Below are 17,924 nucleotides of genomic sequence, written 5' to 3' on the forward strand. Positions count from 1 at the left end.
TTTTAAATACCAGCAGGGTCACCCATGGTGGACAGGTTTCAGATGAGCTTCCAGACAAAGACAGACTAGGAAGAAAGAGTGACAAACTACTTCCACATATTTAGTCACTGAAAACCTTATACTATGTATACAATTGGTATATTTAGAATGTAGAATGCTTTGATTGTGACCAAAACACAGTTTTATTTTTATTTACCACGGTGTGTTTAAGCTTTATTTATATCTTCCTCTGTCCTTGGAGGAAAACTTCAGCAGCTTCATAATTTCTCTCCTCATTCTTCAGTGACATTCCCACAGTTACTTTAGGATGCAGATATATTCACAATGTAGTAATTAAAATGTGCTGGTCATGTAATTAAAACGATCTGACCTTGGCTAACTTTTCTCCTATTTCCTGCTGTGGGGATGGATGTGAGTTCCTTTTGCCTCCCAGGTCTCTCTCACATTACCTACTCCTTTCTTTTACCAACTGTTGTTTGGACCTGCCAGAGTGTAAGGGTGAGGAAGGTGAGGATAGAAAGCAGTGCATCTCATTTCATTCTCAAAAGTATCTTGGGTGAGGAGTGGAAACTTACATCATCGTACCTACACTCTTCAATGGAATCTCTTCAGCACATCTTCAATCCTTCTAGTCTCTTTGGCTCTTTTTATGTCCTTCATAAGCTGTGAGATCCAAGAGTCAGGAACAGGTTACGCTAGAGCTCTTCTTGATAGCTCTGCACTAGGTTGTTGCTGTGTTGTGAAGTGCCATCTAGTTGATTCCGAACCATAGCGACCCTATGTAGGGTTTCCTAGGAGCAGCTGGTGAGCTTGAACTACTGATCTTGCAGTTCAAATGACTTTGCAGTCTGATGCATTAGCCCGCAGAACCACAGCAGGACTCCCTGTACTAGGTAGGTATTTGATATCTATCATATCAGCATCATTATAAAAACATACAATATAAGACAGTCAAAGTTGGTTAATACTTTCCTTAAAAATAAAACTTTAGTAATTGGGACCAAGCTAGAAGAAAGTTTCTGATTTGGGATCATTATCTTATTCTTCTCTGCCTGTGGTTCACTCTTTTTACTAGGACCAGGATGGAGGCAGGGAGTGAAAAGACATCAGGCATCTATAGTAACTTGTATTGACATCTAGTGCTTAGTGCTGTGGAGAATCATTCTACACTCCAGAAATTAAAATGAAAAGGGAGAGAAGATATGTACACATTAGAAAGGAATCAATGTCATAGGAAGTAAGAAAAAGGAGATATGAAACTTACAGGAAGGAAGGAGAAATTCACTCTGGGAAATCTGGGGCTGGATCACATTGCTATGAGTTTTTAGGTCATCTAAGAGCAAAGTAAGGAGCTCTGGTAGTGTAGTGGTTATGAATTGGGCTGTGAACCTTAAGGTCAGCGGTTCGAAACTACCAGTTGCTCCGCGGGAGAAAGATGAGGCTTTCTACTCCCGTAAAGATTTACACCCTTGGAAACCCTGTACAGGGTTGCTATGGGTCGGAACCAACTCGACGGCACTTAACAACAACAACAAGAGCAAAGTAAGTTTGAACCACAAGGTCAGAGGTTCAAGCTCACCAGTCGCTCCTTTGAAACCCTATACAAGGTCACTATGGGTCAGAACCAACTCGATGGCATTCAATAACAACAACAATGAGAAAAAGAAACAGTTACTAGGTTCTTCATAAAAACCTGACTCTTTGTGTGTGTGTGTGTGTGTAAAATCAGTGTTTTTCTCATCTGCTAAAAGTCTCCCCTCAAGCCCCTTCAAGCCACCAAACATTGTCTCTTGATTTGTTTTCTTCCGTGACTAAACCAGGGGTGGGGCAATGTCTTTCCTAATATTCTATATGGAAAGCATCTATTTCACATTGTTGCTAATAGCCATTGAGCCGATTCTGACTCATAGCGACCCTGTACAGGGTTTCTGAGGAACAGCTGGTGAGTTTGAAGCGCAGACCTTACAATTTGCAGTCCAGTCCTTATCATACAGCACCCCACCAGATGTCCCCATTTCACATAAGGGGGCCAGAAAAAGTTGAGTTTAGGATTACAATTCTGATGATTATCAAGTCTGTTTGCAGTTAGTAATAGCAGAGGGGTTGCTTAGCAGACAAGGGAATATGAAACAGAGAGAGTAACTCAGAACTCTTGTTATGGACAGTGATGCTCAAATGTTCCAGGAAAGTGAATGCTTTTAGAAGGAGATTAATGACTGCTTTTGTTAAGAATTAAAGTGAAAAGTTCTGACTCATCACTGTGTTACCAGAAGAGGGTTTATTCCTTATTTGAAAAAACAGTATCGTGGACATTTTCAAATATACGGGTAGTAGATAGAATACAGTAATGAACCTCATATAACCATCACCCTGAGGAAAGGACTCCCTACCAGGTGAAATAACTACATTTTGCTTTATCTTTTTACTATGCAAAAAATATATATTCTAAATGAAAAACTCAACAAAATTGGAATAGAAAAGCTATTTAGTATTCCTGCATAGATGTCCAATTTAATTTCAAAGATTAATTTGTGGTATAATCACTTGTGCAAAATTCTGTTTTTGGTATTCAATTTAAAAGCATGAAGTCTTTGATAAATATAATTTTGAAAGGCTAACTTATTTTTTCATGTATATATTAATACGTTTTAAAGTATATATAATTAAATATCTCATTCTCAATTTCTATAACATTTTGTTGATTTGTCATCAGACCTCAGATCTAATTTTTTCAAAGGACAAAAAAAAATGATGTTCTCAATTATGTACAATCATCTTTTATGCTGTTTGAAAAACGTATTTGCAACAAAGAAATCATTGGTCTTGAAAATTCTATCATGTGATCTCCAGCATCATTTCTATCACCAGGGCCATATTTTCCAATAACTGATCCTTCCTCTTCATTTCCAACCTTTGCCTTCCAATCACCAGTAATTATCAATACATCTTGATGGCATGTTTGATCAGTTTCAAACTGAAGAAGTTGTTAGAATTCTTCAATTTTATCATCACTTGTTTTAATGGTTGGTGTGCAAATATGAATAAGAGTGATATTAAGTGGTCATCCTTGTATGCTTATGGATATTATTCAATGATTCAGTTATTCAACAGCTAATTACCTAGATTCCTTCATTCTTCTCTCCTTTGCTTCCCTCTGGGCTTTTTACCTCACATAGTTTATTAATCAAGAAGGAACTTTGTCAAGATAAAGATTTAATTAAGAACAATCTATTTTGCTATTTTTTACTTTCCCTGAAAAATACCTGGAAGTATTAGAAGTGGAATCCAGGACAATTTTTCCTCTTGCCCTAAGTGGGGATTTGGGGTTGTTGATGGAAATTTCCACCACTCATTTGTCAGTTTGCTGTACTGTGGTGACGTGCATGTTGCTGTGATTCTGGAAGCTATGCCATTGATATTTTAAATAGAGGAAGGGTTGCTCATGGTGAACAGACTTCAGATGAGTTTCAAGACAAAGACAGACTAGGAAGAAGAAGAGACAGACTATTTCCTGATACTTAGTCTGGGAAAAGCTTATGACTAGCTGTTGAACACTATCAGGTAGCACCAGAATATTGAATATTGAAACATGTTGAATACTGAAACACGATGAAGAACACCAGAATATTGTCAGATTAGTTGTTAAGTTCCACCAAATCAGTTTCAACAAAAGCAACCCTGGCTTTTCTAGGAGCAGCTGGTGGGCTTGACTCTCTGACCTTAGGTTCAAACTGCTCTTGAGGTCCAGCACATTCTCCTACAGTGCCACACCAGGACTCTATTGTCAGATATAGTGCTGGAAAAATGAGCCCATCAGGTTGGAAGGCACTCAAAATATGACTGGGGAAAAGCTGCCTCCTCAAAATAGAGTTAACTGTTACGATGGGAATGGAGTAAAGTTTTCAGGACCTTCATTTGCTGATGCGGCACAACTCAAATGAGGAGACTGTAAACATCCATTAATAATCAGAACAGGGAATGTATAAAGTATGAATTTAAGAAAATTGGAAGTTGTCAAAAATGAAATGGAGCACAAATATCAATATTCTAGGTCTTAGTGAGCTGAAATGTACTGGTATTGGTCATTTTGAATCTGGCAACTACATGGTTTACGATGCTGGGAATGACAAATTGAAGAGACATGGTGTCGCATTCATCATCAGAAAGAACGATCAAGAACTATCTTGAAGTACAATGTTGTCTGTGATAGAATAATATCCATATGCCAACAAGGAAGACCAGTTAATAACAACTATTATTCAAATTTGCACACCAACCACTAAAGCCAGTGAGGATGAAATAGAAGAATTCTACCAACTTCTTTAATTTGAAATTGATCAAACAGCAATCAAGATGTATTGCTCATTACTGGTGATTGGAATGCAAAGGTTGGGAGCAAAGAGGAAGGATCAGTCATTGGAAAATATGGTCCTGGTGATAGAAATGATGTTGAAGATCATATGATAGAACTTTGCAAGACCAATAACTTCTTCATTGCAAAAAAAAATTTTTCAGGTCTGCATTTTCTTTATTTGAAGTAATTTCTGTCCTTTACAGTGTGCTGTCTCACACACCCATACTCACACGACTTGAGGTGGATAGAGAACAGGAAGGCTAGCCTCCAAACAGTTTTTTTTTTTTTTACAAAGTTCAAAGTTTATTATAGTTATGTGCTTTTAAGTCATTACACAATGTAACAGATATGATCCATTTAATGATTTCTGGTTCTCATGGTTCAACAATGAGTATTTCCTAAGAAACAGTATACATAAAAGTTCCTCAGAAGCAAAGTAGTTTTCTGCAACAACCAACCTCAGGCATACATTTTGTGTTCATATATTCCTTGAGAATATTAGTCGCAGTGCATAAATTCATTCTGAAAATGATAGGAAGATTATTTTCAAGAGATTCTTAATGCATTGTGCTCGCAGATAAAAATCCTGAATCAAAAGACTAGTTATTATGGTAAGTTAAAACTGTATATATATATATATATATGTGTGTGTGTGTGTGTGTGTATGTGTGAGATACACAGCTCACACATATATGCATATGTGTTAGAGATCAGAGGAGGCTATAAAGAAATGTAAATAGCTGTGCTTAGGGATCTTTTTGATAAAGTTGTTTTTTAAAGTAAATAAAAACTTAAAACAAAAATGTCTTATGATGGATACAAAACAGACAGAGATATCAAGCATTTTCTATACTTGGCTTAGAGTTTAAAAGACAACAATCTGTACACAAGCCACACAGCATCTGATAATCCCAATTTGGGCAAATCACTTATAGTCAGTCAGGCAAAGGACTAGGGGACAAAAAAGAACCCCCCTCCCTACATTAAGTTATGACTAAACTGATGCCTAGATTCCTTTAGAATGCTTAGATCAAACAGAGAGGTTGTCTTGTTTCCGTTGGGTTCTTATTAACACCTACATACTTGGTGTCAGGGCCACAATGTGTTTTGTAGTTCACCAGATCAATTAATTATGTATAGTTCTCCATGAAACCCTCAGATAAATACGATCCCTCAATACTTATTATGCTTTGTTTTGACCCTCCACACATTAACTGCAAAACTGTTGTTCTAGAGACACCATGGCAATGGTTTACAATGGCAGAGTTTTTGATTCTGACTCTAACAACCCCATAAGACAGAGTAGAACTGCCCCACAGGGTTTCCAAGACTGCTACCTTTACAGTGCTAAATCCGGAGGGTGTCAAGAAGCAAAGGTGTCACTTTGAGGACTAAAGTGCACCTGACCCAAGCCATGGTATTTTCAATTGCCTTCAATGCATACAAAAGCTGGAAATTGAGTAAGAAAGACTGGAGAAGAATCAATGCCTTTGAATTATGGTGCTGGCAAAGAATATTGAAGATACCACTGTCAGAGTGAGCAACTAGGTCTTGGAAGAAGTACAGCCACAATATTCCTTAGAACTTTGGACATGTTGTCAGTAGGGACAGTCCCTGGAGATGGGCGTCATGTTTGGTATAGGAGTGGGTCAGTGGAAAAGAGAAAAACACTCAGTGAGATGGACTGAGGCAGTGGCTGCAACAACGGGCTCAATCATAACAACAATTGTGTCGATGGCGTAGGACTGTTAGGTTGTACATAGAGTCACTATGAGTCAGAACTCTTGTTTCAATCGGTTCTACAGAGGGTTGCTAAGGGTCAGAACCAACTCAATGGAACACAACAATCTTTATGGAAGCTGACTGCCACATCTTTCTCCCTCAGAGTGGCTGGTGGGTTTGAACCACTAACCTTTTGGTTAGCAGCTGGGCACTTCTAATCAATGCATCACCAGGGTTCCTTTAATGATAGAGGACAAGGCATAGTTTACATAGTAACATGAATGCTTGTAACTAGGAAATAAACATGATTCTTATTTTTAGGTGGGTCAGTTTGTTCTTTTCAGCCTTTAACATTGAAAGGTACATGATCTTAACAATCAAAGTGAATTAGAAAAAGATGATAGAGTGAGAAATATTTGAATTAAAGTTTTTTGCACACTAGGTCGAGCTATTAAAAGAATTTCTTCAAATAGTTCCATGAGTCACTCAGAAACATCCTTACTGATTTTAACATAATGTGTTGGAATTCTTCCAATCAAATAATAAGAGTAGTTTAAAATATATATTATTACACATTTGCCATTCTTTTAAATCATTCAATAGTTTGTAGCATGTTAATGGAATGAAATAGAGATAAAAGGCAGTCCACATTCATGATTTTTGAAAGATAAAGATTACTCCAGCAATCAGCTGAGCTCTTTGCTCATGTTCTAAGTATAGCCATTGTGATAAGACCTAAAATGTAAGCAGCCACTAGTTTCTGATTCACTTAAGTTGAGGTAGAGAGGCACCAGCGATTCCACATCCCCCAGGGTCGGGAGCAGCAGGGCTGCGACACACACCACTCCAAGGAAGACAGTCAATAAACTAGGGCCTGGAGAAACCGTTCTGTTTTCTGGTTGAGATGACTGCTCAGAGAATACAGTTTCTGTTAAATGTTCCTTTATCCTTTTTTCCGCTTCTTCCTTTTGTTGTTCTTTTGCAGATGAAAGAAGAGTAGCCTCCACCTCCTTCCTTCCTAAAGCCTTCCTCTGACTTTGCTCGGAAACTTGGAGCCGGAATTTGTCTATTACACCTTAGTGACAGAAGCGGACATCTAGATGACGAACCACAATATCCACACAACACTGAGGCTTTACTGCACCTGTAGCATCAGCGACAACATACTTGTTTGGAGTAATACACACAACTTTGAACTTCAAGGAAGACTTCTTTCCACTAATTCTGATTGTCTTTTTGGTTGATGCATTGGCACTGAGTCCCCCTTGCTGCAGTTTCTCTTTGGATAGGATCAAATCGACTCTGGACTTGTCTTCACTTCTGTTAAAAACTACAAAGCATTTTGGCAATCTTGGCAACACCGACTCCTCGGAAAGTAGCTCTGACTAATCCTCCGCTCCTTTGTTGGTGTCTCTAGCCTGCACTGCCTTCTGGGATACCCAAGGAGTCAAATGCCGCCGCTCTCAGCCAGGGAGGATGAGCTGTGGTGGGAAGAAGGGGAAGGGGTGGACCTGGAGGTGGTGCCAGGGCTGGGCCTGGTGGTTGCCACCTGGCTTTTGAGGGGTTCTTCCTTCTCTGAGGTTCCAACTTCTTGTTTCCCTGTCATCTGATCTCTGCTCCCCTACGCCTTTCCCCTCGAGGAGACTAGACTAGGCCTTTTCCCTGCACTTGGTAGGCGGTCACCCTTGACTCCTAGCAAATACCTTTTTTAAACAGCATAAAAGACAATTATACACATGGACATAACCAGAGAGAATACACAGAAATTGGCTACACCTGTGGAAAGAGATAGTGGAAAAATTCCATCCACATCATCAGCCCAAACAAGGCCAGGTGCAGACTGTCAAATAGACCATCAATTGCTCATATGCAAGTTCAGGCTGAAGCTGAAGAAAATTAAAACAAGTCCAAGAGAGCCAAAATATGACTCTAAACATATTCCACCTGAATTTAGAGATCATCTTAATAACAGTTTGGGTATATTAGGTTCTATTGACCGAAGACCAGAAGAGTTGTGGGATGATATCAAGAACATCATTCAGAAAGAAAGCAAAAAATCATTAAGAAGACAGGAAAGAAGAAAAGGACCAAAATGAACGCTAGAAGTGGCTCTGAAACTTGCTTTTCAGTGTAGAGATACTAAAGAAAATGAAAGAAATGAGGAGGTAAAAGAACTGAATAGAAAATTTCAAAGGGCAGTTCAAGAAGACAAAGACAAAATATAATGAAATGTGCAAAGACTTCGAGTTAGAAAACCAAAAGAGAAGAACATGCTCAGCATTTCTCAAGTTGAAATAACTGAAGAAAAAATTCAAGTGTAGACTTGTAATATTGAAAGATTCTATGGACAAAATAATGAATGATGCAGCAAGCATCAAAAGAAGATGAAGTTACGGTATCAAAAAAGAAATGATCAATGTTCACCATTTTAAGAGGTAGCATATTATCAAGAGTGAATGATACTCAAGGAAGTAGTCCAAGATGCACTGAAGGCATTGGCAAAGAATAAGCTCTGGGAATTTATGGAATACAAATTGAAATATTTCAACAAACTGATGCGGCACTAGAGGCACTCACTCGTCTATATCAAGAAATTTGGAAGACAGGTACCTGGTCAACTGTTTAGAAGAGATCCATATTTTTGCCCATTCCAAAGAGAGGTGACCAATGGAAATCATCAGAGAATATAGTTTATATTGTATGAAAGTAAATTTTTGCTAAAGATAACTCAAAAACGAAGGCAACAGTACCTTGACAAGGAATTGCCAGGGTTCAAACTGCATACTGATGAGGATGTAGAACAAGGGATATAATTGCTGATGTCAGATGGATCTTGGCTGAAAGCAGAAAATATCAGAAAAATGTTTACCTGTACTTATTGACTTGATGATTGTGTGGATCATGTCAAGGTATGGACAACCTGGAGGAGAATGAGTATTCCAGAACACTTAACTGTGCTCATGAGGAACCCGTTTATAAACCAAGAGACAGTTGTTTAAACAGAACAAGGGAAACACTGAATGTTTTAAAATTAGGAAAGGTGTGCGCCAGGGTTTTATTCTTTCAATATACTTATTCAATCTGTATGCTGAAAAAATAATCTGAGAAGCTGGATTATATGAAGAAGAGCGTGGAATGAAGGTTGGAGGAAGACTCATTAACAATCTGTGATATGCAGATGATACAACTTTTCTTGCTGAAAGAGAAGAAGACTTGAAATATTCACTGATGTAGATCAAAGCTCATAGCCTTTAATATGGGGTGCACCTCAATATAAAGGAAACAAAAATCCTCACCTCTGGAGCAATAAATAACATCAAGATAAATAGAAAAAAGATTAAAGTTGTCAAAGACTTCATTTTACTCGATCAACCATCATAACTAATGAAAGCAACAGTCAAGAAATCAAATGGCATGTTGCAATTAGGCAAATCTGCTGCACAAGACCTCTTTAAAGTATTGAAGAGCAAAGATGTCAATTTGAGGACTAATACCTGACCCGGGTCATGATATTTTGAATACCATTGTTGTTGTTGTTGTTGAGTGCCGTCGAGTCGGTTCCGACCCATAGCGACCCTGTACAGGGTTTCCGAGGGTGTAAATCTTTACGGGAGTAGAAAGCCTCATCTTTCTCCCACGGAGTGGCTGGTAGTTTCGAACCGCTGACCTTAAGGTTTGCAGCCCGATTCGTAACCACTACGTAACCATTAGATACATGTAAAAGTTGGACAATGAATTAAGAAGACCGTAGAAGAATTGATAGATTTGAGTTACAGTGCTGGAGAAGAATATTAAAAGTACTATGGACTGCCAAAAACACAAACAAGTCTGTTGAAAAAATATAGCCAGAATGCTCCTTGGAAGCTGAGATGGCCAAACTTTGTCTCTCATACTTTGGACTTATTATCAGGAGGAACCAGTCCCTGGAAAATGGCATCATGTTTGTTAAAGTGGAGTGTCAGTGAAAAAGAGGAAGATCCCCAATGAGATGGATTGGCATACTGGCAGCAGCAATGGGCTTAAGTATAGCAATGAATGTGAGGCTGGCGAAGGACCGGGCAGTGTTTTATTCTGTTATGCATAAGGTCACTATGTGTCAGTACCGACTCAACAGCACATAACAACAACAATGGACATGTATCTCTGTTAGCTAGGAAGACCCATAGTTGAGTACTAGGAGACAACACTGAGAATCTGAGAGACAAAGAAATGGGATTTGCAGTGCTTAACCCATTTACAACCAGATCCAGTGGACAGATGAGAATAAGAATGGAGGGAAAACGACCCTCTTTTTCATCTCTCCCAGGTAAGAAACTAGAGGTTGAAATAGGCTGAACCATGATGATAAAACCTTGGTAAGCCTGGTGGATAAGACCATGGTTGTAGACTAAGGCTATAAACTAGTAGCAGGCCTGCATCAGATGCCATGTGTTGATAAGCTGGGGATTTCTTTTGAAGGATTCCTCAGAAGGTGAGCAGAGATGAGCCTGATTTCACAATTCCCAGCAAACAAAGTCTGAGGAGGACACAGCCTTTCTTGTTCCCCTACAAGATTTTTACGCATCATCAATGTAATGGGACATATTTTCAGAAGCTCCAGAGACCCTGAATTAGGAAGGATCTCTGATTAAGTTAAGAAAAAAAAATCTGCATATGGAATACCTATAATTAAAATGTGTAGTTCTTCTAACTATAATGCTGTAAACTAAATCTTTGAAGTTAGGAAAATCTTAGAGAATGAGAACAGTCAATCAGTAGGGAAGCCTTCAATTTTAGAGTCTGGTAGCGTAGTGGCTATGAATCGGGCAGCGAGCCTCAAGGTCAGCGGTTCTAAACTACCAGCTGTTCCGCGGGAGAAAGATGAGGCTTTCTGCTCCCGTAAAGATTTCCAGCCTCGGAAACCCTGTACAGGGTTACTATGGGTCGGATCCGACCCCACGGCACATAACAACAACAACAACAACAAAGTAATGGGGGAGTCCTGGTGTGGTGCTGTGGGCTAATGAGTCAGACTGCAAAGTCGTTTGAACTGCAAGGTCAAATTCACCAGCTGCTCCTTGGAAACTCTATACAGGGTCACTATGGATCGGAATCAACTCGATGGCACTTAACAACAACAATAAAGTAATGAGATTTTGTTTGGGTGGGGCTGGACTCCTGGTGTGGTACTGTAGGGTAAACACTGGCCTGCCAACCATCAGATTGGTGACTAAAACCCACCAGCTACTCCTTGGAAAGCCTATACATGGTTGCTATGAGTCGGAACGGACTCGATGGCACTTAACAACAGCAACACCTGTAGGACTAATTTTGTTTGGTTCTATCCAGTCAGTTCCAATTCATAATGACCCTATGTACAACAGCATGAAACATTACCTGGCACTGTGCCATCCTCACAATTGTTGCTATGTTTGAGCCCATTGTTACACGTACTCTGTCAAACCATCTCATTGAAGAGCTTCCTCTTTTTCACTGACCCTTTTCCAGGGACTGGTCCCTCCTGCAACATGTCAAAAGTATGTGAGGCAAAGTCTTGCTCTATTCATGTTTAAGGCACATTGTGACTGGACTTCTTTCATTGCCTGTGAAGTAATGTCATTTAAATTTGCATTGCAACATGTAAACAACTGCAGGAGAAGCAAGAGCTGCCAGCAATAATCTTATGTCCCTAGGAGTGTCAAGTTTTCAAAAAATATTCCTTAATAGCTAGAAACAGAAAGGAAAAAAAAAAGTCTTTTACCAATTGCTCTGCAAAATGTTGTCAGGGTTTCCTAAGAACCCAAAGAAATCCTTGTTTTCAAAGAAGCATTAATTCACAGGAGTCAGAACCATACAACTGCCACAGTGACTACCACTGTGTGACCACCCACATTCTCCTTAAACTCATGCCATCGAGTCAATTCCTACTCATAGACACCTTATAAGACAGAGTAGAACTGCTCCCCAAGGTTTTAGGGACTATAAATCTTTATGGAAGCATAGCAGCCTCATCTTTCTCCCTAAGAGTGGCTGGTGGATTTTACACTGCCCAATGCTTATCCTGGAGTCCTGGTGTGGCACTGTGGGCTAATGTGCTGGACTGCAAAATTGGTTTGAGTTGTAAGGTTGACAGTTCAAGCTCACCATCCGCTCCTCAGAGACCCTATACAGGGGCACTGTGGCTTGGAACCGACTCGATGGCACTTAACAACAACAATAACAATGCATATCCCACTGCACCCACAGGGATTCTTTTGTCAGCCTTACCCACCCACTGGCATCAAGTTACTTCTGGTTCATAGTGACACTATACAGGGTTTTAGAGACTGTGTATCTTCATGGGAACAGAAAGTCTCATCTATTGCCCATGGAGTGGCTGGTGGGTTTGAACTGCCGACCACTGCTTTTTTTTAGCAATCCACTGCTTATCCTATAGCACCACCAGAACTCTTTTTTGGGTAGCCTTGTTGTTCAAGTGCCATCAGATTGGTTCCAACTTATAGCATCCTGTAGAAAGTTTCTGAGTTGCTGCTAGTGGCTTTGAAGTGCAAACTTTGAGGTTAGCAGTCTAGTGCTTATCCTACAGCCAGAAGTTGGAGCCATTCTGGAGAAGTCCTCCTTCTTTCTTTTGCTGACAATGAGTTCTATTGCAGACCTGATTGATAGGAGGCCATCCTTCTCCCTGCCAAGCATTTCTTTCTTCATGGGGTTTTAGAGTGGTACAATATAAAGACTAATATGTGAGAGAGATATTGCTTCTACTCCTGGATAAAGAAGGAAAAGAGGCATTTGAATAACTGTTGAAATGGTAACATCCTGCCAGAAGTAATCTCCTAGAGAAGATTTCAGGTATGGAGAGAAGTCAAAATCTCTTTCTCTTTTCTAAGGTTTGATGTTTTGAAATAAAAAAAAAGTATATACATAATGCTTTAAGGAACTGAAAACAACTGACAAGATTCCTCTCTTTTCAAGTAGTTTCCATAGTGGAAGACTCCCCCCTCTCCCTCCCCCACCCAAATATTTTGTAAGTGTGTGCTTGGGAAAGACAAAGACCATATGTACATGATTATTCAGAATATTTATTTATTTGCTCATTTTACCACAAACTGCATTTCACACATTGAAGAATATATTATTGCCTTTGGAGAAAGCCTACTCTGATCTACTCTCCTATCAGGGACCCCTTCCATCCTCCCCTCTCCAATTTCCTGCTCTTGACTACAAGCACTGTCTCCTTTAAACATGTCTGCTTTCCTGTGGCGCTGTAGGTTAAGCACTGGACCACAAGGCTGGTTTGAATCACAAGATTGGTGGTTCAACCTCACCAGCCACTCCTTGGTAACCCTATTTGGGGGCACTGAGTCAGAACTGACTTTACAGCACTTACAACAACAATTGCATTTTTTGCAACAGAAAAATGAATTTGTCTGCTTTAGTAAAGATTTACAGTCTCTGAAACCCTAAGTAAGGTGAGTCGATGGCAGGGAGTTTGTTTTTTTATTTCAAATCCTTCTTCAATCTGTCCAATTTCTAAATCAGTGCTTTGCTTGCTTTGACTTGGCATAGAGCAAGGAGGGATCCTTATCTTCTGTTTGCTGCTACTATGAATTTCTACTCAAGCATTCTCTTCCTAAGGAGTGGTGAAGGTATTTCTCCTCTCTACCTCTTTATTCCACATGTTGGGTAAAAGCCCATAGACTCTTTCTTCACTTACGTAGAAGCCATCTATCATTCTATGCCACATAAAGAACTTTTTATTCTTTTTCCATTTTGACTTAATAAATAAAACAACAACAATCAAAAACAACACCTTTGTTTTTTAAATTTTACTTTTTTTTTTTTTTTTTTAAGTGTCCCTGGATGAGTTCTTGAAATGTCTGATGATCTTGTTATGTTGGAGCTACCCTGATAGCAGTTGGAGACACGTACGAATCACGGGGAGCATCCGCCTTTAGGGTGGTGAAGATCTTACAGTAGTGTTCTTCCAGCAATGTCTCGTTTTCACTTTTCACAAGGTTGGAAGTTGATGTCGGACTCCTGGGAAATCCCCAGGGAATGTGCCAGGAAGGAGCGAAGGACTACACTTCCTCTTTCTGACCTAAGTCAGTGTGATGGGAAACATTCTCTGGTGGGAGACATTCCTTCTTACTTTCTTTATGTCTTCTAGGTTGTGAAGAGGAAGGTCCGGGAAGGGAGAGGGAACCTCTAAGCTATACTCTGGTGGTCGAGTGCCCGTGGGGTAAATTGGTAGTGTTGTTTTAATTTTTTAAAATATATTTCAGTCCTTTATACTGTTTGTGGGATAGAATATATACTTCTCTGGAAGGCATAATCCACATGGATTGATGTGGCTGTTGCCAATTAATACATAGAACAGCAAAAGGAAGAAGAATATGAAAGAAAGAAAGACAAAAACCATGACATGAAATGTGCATCAGGTTTTTAGAGAAATTTGGTATCTAGTGATTACGAATCCGGCTGCGAACCGCAAGGTCAGCTGTTCGGAACTACCAGCTGTTCCCGCGGGAGAAAGATGAGGCTTTCTACTCTGGTCAAGATTCACAGTCTCGGAAACCCTGTACAGTGTCGCTATGAGTTGGAACTGACTCCACGGCACATCACCACCACCACCACCACCACCTCTGTATTAATTTTCTCCAGAGGGAGGAGGAGTAATAGAATTAATTGACCAGCAAGTTTTATTATTTAGTTAGATTAATATGTCTCATATTGGGGAAATAGTTCTATCCTGTTTCTCTCTCTTTGACCTCCCACACTGTGGGCCCTCTCAGCCCCTTTACTTCTAACCCCTGTGTGTAATTCAAGTCAACTCTCTTAACTGCTCTGATCTCCAAGTAATTGTATATGTGGCAAGATACTTTCCTCCTTGCAACTGGATAAATAGGTGATCTCCAAATGTATTCTACAACAGGCTGTCTACAACCTAGGTCTAGATTAAGGAACGGTCATAAGGCATCACTGTATTCTGGGGCTTAAACTTTATTCTTTCTCACTATTGACAACAGAGCATAGCATTTTTTGGGTTGTTAGGTGCTGGCCTGGCAGTAATAAAACTGATTCTGTTTGCTACTAGTCCTTTGTATGACTTCTCTGTTAGTTAGAACTTTTATGGAGTGAAGAGTTAACTTCAACTCCCCAAAGGTCAAACATCTGCAAGATTGGAGACCTTACCCCTGATTTACCTGGACCATGAGAGATGACATTATTATCTTTTGGACAATTTTTGGTCTCTGTTTTTAGCTTCAGTTTTCTTATTAAATTAGCATTATATTTCAACATAATGTTGTTATTGTTAAGTGTCATTGGTTGATTCTGTTCTGACATACAATGACCCTGGATAGGGTTTCTGAGGAGTGACTGGTGTGTTTGAACTGCTGACCTTCTGTTTCAAACTGACCATGTGGTTCAGTGCTTATCCTACAGTTCCACACTAGATTAACTAATCTCACAAGAGAAAATAATTGGTATTTAATATGTTAATATACTTTACTGCCATTCAAAAGGAGCCCTGGTGGCTCTGGGGGTTAGGTGTTGGGCTGCTAAGATCAGTAGTTCTAAACCACTCAGCTCCTCTACATAAAGATTTAGTCTCAGAAACACTGTGAGACAGTTCTACACTGTGGGTAGGGTCACTCTGAGTTGGAATCGACTTGTTGGTGATTTTTTTTTTTTTAAACCACCATTCTAGCTACTGTGTTCACATCATCAATTTTACTTCCCGTAGCAATATGTTGCTGTTAAGTGCTTTTGAGTTGGTTGCAACTTATAGAAACATATGGATATAGATATTAATGTGTTCATTTTGCATATTAAAAAATTAGGCACAAAGAAGGAAAGAAACTCATAAAACATCATTCAGGGTCATGGAAGGCCAGTCCCATGTTCAGTACTCATGTGTGAGATATGCAGCTAACTGTCATAAAGACTGTGTTTTATTATTCACCACAATCTTGCAGGGAGATATTAGCAACAACTAATAATATAATATTATTTCCTTAACAGAAAGATGACATCAGCAACTTTCCAAAGAATACATATCTAGGTAGAGATGGAGTATGAATTGGAATCCACATCTTTCTGAGTCTAAAGCCCTCAGTTCCTTCTAATATTTCATACTGCTTTCCTTTTATAACTATTCATTTTTCAACTAGCCTTCTGACCTGTCAGTGGGGACAGTCTTTATTGCTTCAGGTCTGCATGCTATTGACAATAGCAGCTAAAGTTTTTTTTCTCTTTTTGCCTACATATCAACTTCTTTCCAATTTCTGGGAATAATGATAGATAATTCAGAATATTTATAGGTACACAATGTAATTTTATTTAGAAAACCCTCTAGAAGACTGAGAGATCTATAAAGTAGAAGATTGAAAGCTCTATAAAGTGAAAGACTGTTTCTTCCAGCACTCAGATTTCCACCTTGATAACTTGATCTATGTAAGCCTATGGGTGCTTACTCCCAGTGAATATCAGTTTTTAGTTTCCTAGCTCATGACTCTAGTTTGGATTCTTCCTGGTGACTGGTACTATTTTCTGGATTCTCTGCCACTTATGATACCTTGATAAGAGGTTGGTTCTCTGTCCACGAAGGAGTCCTGATGGTACAATGGTTAAGTGCTCAAAAGGTGGCTCTGTGGATGAATGAGCTTGGAGAGCTGCTCCTGAAGAATTACAGTCTAGGAAACCAGATGGAGAAGTTCTACTCTGTCACATGGGATCACTATGGGTCAAAAATTGACTCACAACATTTAATAAAAACAACTCAGCTAAGAAGCAAATTATGTGATTAAATAAGTATTTATTTAAAATTCGCTGCAAACATATTTTATAAAGTCCTCAAATGTTTAGCAACTGTACAATTTTTTTCTTTCTTTTAATTTTTTTGGTAATTACCTGTGGAGCTTGGAAAAGATAAAATGAGCATACTGCTTATAATAATATGGTTTATTTTGCCAGGAATAGTGAATTAAAGAGAAATGTTGTTCTGTTCATCGTTCATTAAAAAAATTCCAAGATTAAACCTGAAATATAGTATTGTCAGTTGTAGGATAATACTCATCCAACTACAAGGAAGACCAGTTAATGAGACTATTATACAAATTTACAGACCTACCATTAACGCCAAAGATGAAGAAATTGATTATTTTTTAAAAATCAACTTTAGCAGTTTGATATTGATCAAATGTGCAATCAAGATGCACTGATAATCACTGGCGATTGAATGTGAAAGTTAGAAACAAAGAAGGATGGATGGTTGGGAATTAAGACCTAAGTAACAGAAATGACACCAGAGATCACATGATGGAATTTTGTAATACCAATGGTTTATTCCAAAGAGAGGTGACCCAACAGAATGCGGAAATCATCGGACAATCTCTCTGATATCTCAAGCGAGTAAAGTTTTGCTAAAGGTAATACAGAAACGGCTACAATCATACATTGACAGAGAACTTCCAGAGGTTCAAGCTGGATTCAGAAGAGGCCGGGGAATGAGAGATATCATTGCTGATGTCCGATGGATCTTGGCTGAAAGCAGAGAATACCAGAAGGGTGTTTACCTATGCTTTATTGACTACAATAATCGAAGGCTTTCAATTGTGTGGATCATGACAAGCTATTGACAACATTGAGAAGTATGAGTATTCCAGAACACTTTATTGTACTTCTGAGAAATCTGTACCTAGACCAAGAAGCAGTTGTTCGAACAGAGCTTGGGAACACTGAATGTTTTAAAATTGGGAAAGGTGTGCGACAAGGTTGTGTTCTTTCACCATACTTATTCAACCTGTATGCTTAGCAAATAATACGAGAAGCTGGGTTCTATGAAGAAAAACATGGTGTCAGGATTGGA

At 39.1% G+C, this 17,924-nt stretch overlaps 1 pseudogene; it reads right to left on the reverse strand.

Annotated features, from left to right (window-relative positions):
• Positions 1-6,779: 6,779 nt before the first annotated feature.
• On the reverse strand, positions 6,780-9,584 carry LOC102833969 (annotated as a pseudogene).
• Positions 9,585-17,924: the final 8,340 nt, after the last annotated feature.

Source organism: Chrysochloris asiatica, unplaced genomic scaffold (genome assembly GCF_000296735.1).
Source record: "Chrysochloris asiatica unplaced genomic scaffold, ChrAsi1.0 scaffold00215, whole genome shotgun sequence".
NCBI lineage: Eukaryota > Metazoa > Chordata > Mammalia > Afrosoricida > Chrysochloridae > Chrysochloris > Chrysochloris asiatica.